General features: G+C 42.9%; 1 non-coding gene across 1 annotated transcript; it reads left to right on the top strand.

Moving 5' to 3' along the window:
• Positions 1 to 6,302: 6,302 nt before the first annotated feature.
• Positions 6,303 to 6,379, top strand: TRNAS-CGA (transfer RNA serine (anticodon CGA)). Its single transcript has one exon. It is a non-coding gene; the product is annotated as a tRNA-Ser (tRNA).
• The last annotated feature ends 749 nt before the right edge of the window (positions 6,380 to 7,128 follow it).

Genomic DNA, 7,128 nt, shown 5'->3' with positions numbered 1-7,128 from the left:
GCACACAATCCCATCAAGACAACAAAAAAGAACTAAAGAAATCTTTAACAAGGTTCATAATTCAAGATTTGTTGTCACCAAAACATGCTCCACCACTCGCACGTGTGCTAATTGTGGATCCAGGGCAGCGCTGAATACCACAACTGATTCCATTAGTACGTTAATCGTCTTAGTGCGAAAGCATGTTACGCTAAACACAGCCGAGTTTTCTCGTTATTCGCGCTGAAAGGCGAAACTATTGTGCACTTGAAATAAGAAAGAATGATTGTGTGTAGCAGGTAATTAAGAGCTTGAGCTCCGCATCTGGTTAGCTAAAAGAACTCGCCTTCCTGTAAAAAAAAAAACACGAAATCACATAGGTTTTTTTACGTTGCGTTTGACACCCATTTTGGTGTAAATTTGCGAAAATACAATTGTGTATTCACAATCTCATCACTATGAGATTGCCTGATGGCTGTTTGATAGATGCATTTGTATGTTTTGTTTTGTGTTTTAGTTAGTGGGCCTATTAAGCTTTTCGTTATGCCACTGGGTGTGACCTGTAAACTATCAATATCTTGAACCGGCACACTCTCTTTTCGTTCCCTCCTTCCTCTTCTGCTTCGTCCCAAGAACACGTGCAGCGGTTTGTTTGGCTTCGCATGCAATGACTCTCACGTGTAGAAGAACGGTACAAAAAAAAAGATACAGAAATAAAGATGAAAATAAATAGGGAGGAAGAACGGGAAAAAACAAAAAGATAGGAGGCAAGACACTGAATACAGATAGAGGAATAGCTAGAAAGAAATGGCAGAGTAAAAGATAGAAAGGGGGAGAGAAACGCCACCAGCTCCACTGCATCCTCAGCTTTCGCTACACTAGTGCGCAGCTGCATCAGTGTTTTTGTTTCCTTTTTTTTCTCGGAAATACGGTTTTATGAATCACAAACAGCGTTTGCCCGAGACGGTGCATTATTTTTGTCTTTAAGCTCGGTGACTCGATGCGATAGATAAATATGTGGGGTTTAACATGCCAAAACCACCATATGACTGTGAGAGACGCAATATTGGAGGGCTCCAGAAATTTCGACCACTTGGGGTTCTTTAACGTGCACCCAAATCTGAGCACACAAGCCTACAGCCTTTTCCCCTCCACCGAAAGAGCAGCCGCCGCAGCCGGGATTTGATCCAACGACCTGAGCGTCAGCAGCCAAGTGCCCTAGCTACTAGACCAGAGGGGCGAGGCAATGACTCAAAGCGATGAAACTTACTTGCGCAACTACTACGAATCCGCAATTGTATATTTAGGTAAAATTTTTGAAACATTTTAATTGATTTACGCATCGCAATTAATATGTAGCTGTTGATTTTGTATGATGCATCTACTGGTAGCTTCGGTCCCTGCCCCCGGCAAGTTATCTTTTCGTCCACTTTTCTTTTTTTCACGTATGCATTACAAGTACTTCTAATAACATTTCCTCTAGTTCCCTTCCTATGATTGTCTGTTAGTTGTCATTAATGCTGTGTGCCTGACAAAAAAATTAACCCTTAAATATACACTTCTTTCTTTCATCTACTAGGAAGGAAGTTCGAGGGTGGTGCACTTTACCAAATATGTGTCATCAAAGTTGCATTAGAAGGTATGTCTTTTTTTCCCTTCCTTCTTAAGTAAAAACCCTTATTTATGCTCTGAAGCAACAACAATGCCTGTGCCTTTCACCAGCCTTTTCATGAATAAATATCTCAAAACTTGTTTCACCATATCATTATGCCTTCAGTGAAAACAGCTTACAAACACACCATCTACATTTAATTAGTAGATGTCGGATGTTTCAGTCAAAACGTATATATATATATTTAGTATACTTTTCAATATTGGATTGTCTATGTGATTGTATCTCTCGTGGAGCTAATGTCGAGTGTTTGTAATAAAAGAGGTGAAGGACTTCTCTAGAAATTATCTAGCCTGTCAAAGCCGATTTTGAAAGAAGTCCTGCGTATATTACGACTTTTTGCGACTTTTTGTATCTAACAGGAATATATATATATATATATATATATATATATATATATATATATATTCAAGCTTTTGCACAGTTATTCGACAAATTCTCTTAACTTTATACATGTCACTGTCATGGTTTTTGAAGAATCATTGCTCACAAAATTATACCACAAACCTACTCATAGAAACCAGCTTCTCCATCTTCAGAGCAGCCATGTGCGACATTGTAAGACAGGTCACGGCCGGACTCGACGCTCTTTCTCCGGCGCTCCCCTTACGGACTTCGCATTGGGGCGTTTTGCCGCCTGCCGCCGCAAGTTCGGGGTGGCGCTGCTAGACCACTGTTGCTCCGCCGCCTCCAAGCGCGTTCACGGGCGCAGTGTGCACGCCACAGCGCTATGGCCATCATAACAGCGCTGAGTACGAGGAACAGAACCAACTGCGGCGCCTGAATTCTTGAAGATGAACGTTTTATCCACACAATACAGCTCGGTCGTTGCATGTGTTGAGGTTAAAATGGTATAGTCGACCTCTGAGAGCACCGCTTACCCAGTCGCAACCATTCCGGCAGCTTTCCCGGATTTTCGCACACGCGTGTTGTCACAAGCAACAGTAATCCATTACAGCGCACGAAATTCAGAGAGAAAAAGCAATATTTATTTTGTTGTAAGGTGGACTAGAACTTCCCGTAGGTAGACGGCGATGACTCCGCTTTCCGTTTCGTCGGCTGTCGAGGAGCCGAGGTGGCCGAGGGGCCACGCGCTGCAGGTTCTTTACGCGGCCTCTTCGTAGCCGGGACCATATACGAAGGGTACTGATCGAAGACCGTGGGCATGGCTCCTGGACGCAGTTTCCGGATACGATATCCGGGAACATAGTCATTTTCCGTGAAGTGTTTGCTGCACACTACAGTCGATGCGGACTTGTCATTGATGACGAGGTTTTCACGTGAAACATTTTTCCTCCACTTCGAACACAGTTCCTCATCGCTAGGAAATTGGTGGTACGACACACCCGGTGTCTTCCCTTGCTGTGACTTACACAGCGGCACGCAACAATAAACCATGTCTACGCTAGTGCAGTTAGCGTGCCTGAGCGTGTCTGATGCATTGTTTACCCGAGGTCATCGAAGGCAGTCAAGAAAAGTCGCAGTCGGCGACGCGGGGAGCCGGCGGAGCTTACAGTGAGGTGGTGCTGCCCTCTACGCGTCAGAAAAAAATATATGCGTGGCGCCGGTATTGAGAAGGCCGTAAGGAGCGTGCGGAAGGAGCGTCGAGTCCGACCGTGGACAGGTATACCTTTTAAGGCCAAACCTCATAAGCGTGAAAATGCACGCGACAGCGACAAGCGACGCGACGTAGATCGGCTTCGTGCGGTCAGTCGCTAGCGCAGGCAAACCTCATTCACACGACGGCTTCGGCGAGCGAATTCCATTGTTGCTGGCATGAGGCCGTCTACTCGCACCAAGAAAAGCGCGTAGCGAGCGTTATGCAACTTAAAAATAAGATATATTGTTGTGTATTGAAACGGAAAGTGTTTATTATTGCCTTGCAGCACTTTTTTATATGCACATGCGTAATAAACATTGCGTTATTTCTTGTTGCGCATACGTGACTCGGGCAGGGTCACGTGCACCTATGTAGTCTGTCTTTTCCGCTATTTCGCTATTGGCTGCTTGTGCCCAGCACTTCCGGGCGATGAGCGACGGTTTCCAAATCTGGAGAACCGAGCGATCGCGCGAAAACGAGCACGCGACACGTCGCGCGAACGCCCTGTTTCGTCGCTCATAGCGTCGCTCGTCGCTGTCGCGTGCATTTTCGCGCTTATGAGGTTTGGCCCTTAGTCAGGCTCACCGTTTTAAGCGACTGTGTTGCAACCACGAAGATTTCTTATATAACTGCGAGTAACTTAAAAGTGCTCTCACTAAACAACGGTGTCTGATGGACTTGGTAGACTGCACTATAGACCGAGCAGATTACTTAAACAGAGCCGAAATTCTTAGCGGAAACCATTTGCCTAAACAGCGTGCTGGGACTAATCTATTATTAACTTAATTGGCATCAGCGTCAAAACTTCATTATATGCTCTAACGCCACTACAACATCCTTGCCCAATATGAGCATCTGAAAATTATTTTTCCTGAACTAACTTGCATAGTTTAACGGCACTCGAAGAATCTCCGCGATATGCTAACATCGTGAAATTAAACGAACCCACACCTGGTTATGCACCTTACATCAAACCACTCTGCAAGGTTTGTATACAAATGCAAACTACCCAGGAAGACGTCACTAAACTTCCGAATTTAAATTCGCCGCTCCTTTAATTGCAGTAGCTATAACGTTATATATATCCTCCAGTGCGCCGTTTGCCAAGAACAGTATATTGTCCAAACAGGAACATCGTTCCGAATACGCTTCAACAACCATAGCTCGCATACCAATACGCTATCCAACCTCCCGCTCTCAAAACGTAATCGCTTATAATGCAGGACAATTTAAAAAAAAACAGGGTCACTATACTTGAATCGGGCTTTCTCATGATGATCGTGAAGTCCGTGAATCGTACCTTATCTATAAATTCAGCTGGCACCGTGTCATCAGGCATAGATGAAAGTACAGGCACGCTTTCTAGCGGGCACACCAAATAGTATTAGCCTTAACCCACGGCCCGTGGCTTAGTCGGTTAAGCTTGTTCGATACCATCTCGATTACTCCTCTTATTGTGTATATCACTGTGTCCAACTTTTACAGCTACTTGCGTTGATTAGTCGTCACCGTTACCACGAATATGGATGCAAGACTGTATTCAACGCGCACGTGTCAATAAAAGCATCAACTACTCATCTTATTCATATCGCAATGACTGAGCTGTGTATGTGACGCACAATCTGACTGTGATGTCACGCGGCGTTTTGATATTTTTATGTTCATGTTTGCATTGTAATTTTGTCATCATCTACCTCTGGTTCTTAAAGAGTTATGCTGTGTGCGCGAAAAACTGGTTTCTGTTCTTCACTGTTCTATATTTCTATATATAAATTATAAATGCAAACCATTTCTTGGTGAACTTCAGTGACTTTGAGCGTAGAGCGTGTCCATCTATCTAGCCACTTACATTTGCGTGCTCTGGTGCTCATCCCCTTAACTTGGCATGAATCAAAATTAGCATGGGAGGGTAAGATGGTTTGACGAATATGACGCGCTGGTCCAGACATGAATAATGTCACAATCCCGTCGCGTACGTCGTCAAACACTTCCCGCCAGACAGTCGCACATATCATTGGGCAGGTATGTGTCGCTGGTATGCGGGTATGTGCCACAGGTGACTGATACTTAATCCAGGAACGAAGAGAACACACAGGGGCAATTTTAACGCGTGAACGCTAAGAAATACCCAACATCGATAGCGTTGACCCGACGAATGCAAAGCATAAATGTCATGGTCCCAGCCGAAATCGAACCCAAGCATTCTGCGTGGCAATGAAGCATTTTACCACAGGCCTACGCCATGTCTCGGAACTAGTTTTCAAATAGACGCTAATATTCGTGAAACGTGAATAATGATTGCAGTGCTGCCCACCCAATTATATAAGCATCACATATGTACTCCTTTGGTACAGCGTAACGTCGGGTTAACCTCAATTGTGGTTAGTTGCCATGCGCTGAAGTTGATTTACGCAGTAGTGTACAGAACCAGCATCCTCGCGAGCACCAGCACTTCATATCAGCTTCTGGTGTTGCTAATATGCATGTTCCAGTTGGCATCATTGTGCAAGTACAAACATCTCGTTATATTTACATCTGCAACTCTTCAACATATATCTGTGCGTGCAACATCTGTACATATATTTAGCGTCATTTCATAACTTTTCTCTCAATAAAAAAATTGCAACATGATCACCTTCCCTTCGCATGCTTCGCATAACGTCGATTACCAGGTACGTTTGATAATCCTAATTTTTTCGCATGATATCAAACTGTACCGTCATGAACACTTCCTGCCATAAGTGGTCTAATCGCTGATATACGTCGCCATCTTAAACTATCTTATGGGAATGGTATTCATAAGGAAACGCGTTGACATGTACTTGTTACTTTGACAAAGGCTACCATGCAAAATAAAATATACAGAGTAAATCTCTCTCTCTCTCTCTCCCTCTCTCTCTCTCTCTCTCTCTCTCTCTCTCTCTCTCTCTCTCTCTCTCTCTCTATATATATATATATATATATATATATATATATATATATATATATATATATACACCTACGACCTACTTCTAAATTCACATATAAATCCAAAAAAGTGGATGGAGGGAAGGCCGCTGTGATAGCTCAGTGGTTAGAGCATCGAACTCGAAATTCTAAGGTCGTAGGTTCGATTCCTGCTCAGGCCTGGTTATTTTTTCACCCACTTTTTTTTCTTCATATTTACATTCTATTGGTTCTAATAACTTCCCCTATACATTCCTTGGCATCACTATCTGTTAGATCTCATTAGTATTATATATATATATATATATATATATATATATATATATATATATATATATATATATAGAATTGAGCCCGAAACACAGCACGCTTCCCCTCTACCTGTGAAAGACTGTCATATGTTAGCTCGTTTAAGCTGCTCTAACGTGTTCTGTACTTTGTTTTCGGCTAATGTAAGTTATAAACATATTAAGAGTAAATTTTGGTCGCTGCTCTTTAAAACTTCAAGTTTAGCTCAGGTTGATGGCAGAATATCTAACGAACTTTACCAGGATGCTAAGATTGGTGGCACAGAATCAGCAACGCAAACGTGTGCTTTACATCCCGAAAGTAAGCAAGAACAATCGAATGGTGCGCTTGTGGAAGTTATCTTTGGGACAGTGATGACAGTTGGTGCGGAGTTGACATTTTTGTTTAGTTTGTTACTGAACTTAACAGTCAAACCTTGTTTTAACCAGCGTCTCTAATAATTATATGGTGGTCTTTGGACGTTAAACCACACATATCTATCAATCAATCGCTTTAACCAACATTCATATAAAAAATCGTCCGTTGTAGTGAACTAAATGCGAACTTTGGTTGGTCACGCTTCATTTTAATGGATGGATGAAGAAAGTTTATTTGTAGTACTGAGAGACGCAACTAGCACGCA

Source organism: Rhipicephalus microplus, chromosome X (assembly GCF_043290135.1).
Source record: "Rhipicephalus microplus isolate Deutch F79 chromosome X, USDA_Rmic, whole genome shotgun sequence".
NCBI classification, from domain to species: Eukaryota; Metazoa; Arthropoda; class Arachnida; order Ixodida; family Ixodidae; genus Rhipicephalus; species Rhipicephalus microplus.
Note: the sequence above shows the minus strand (reverse complement) of the source record. Positions and strands in the feature narration are given on the sequence as shown.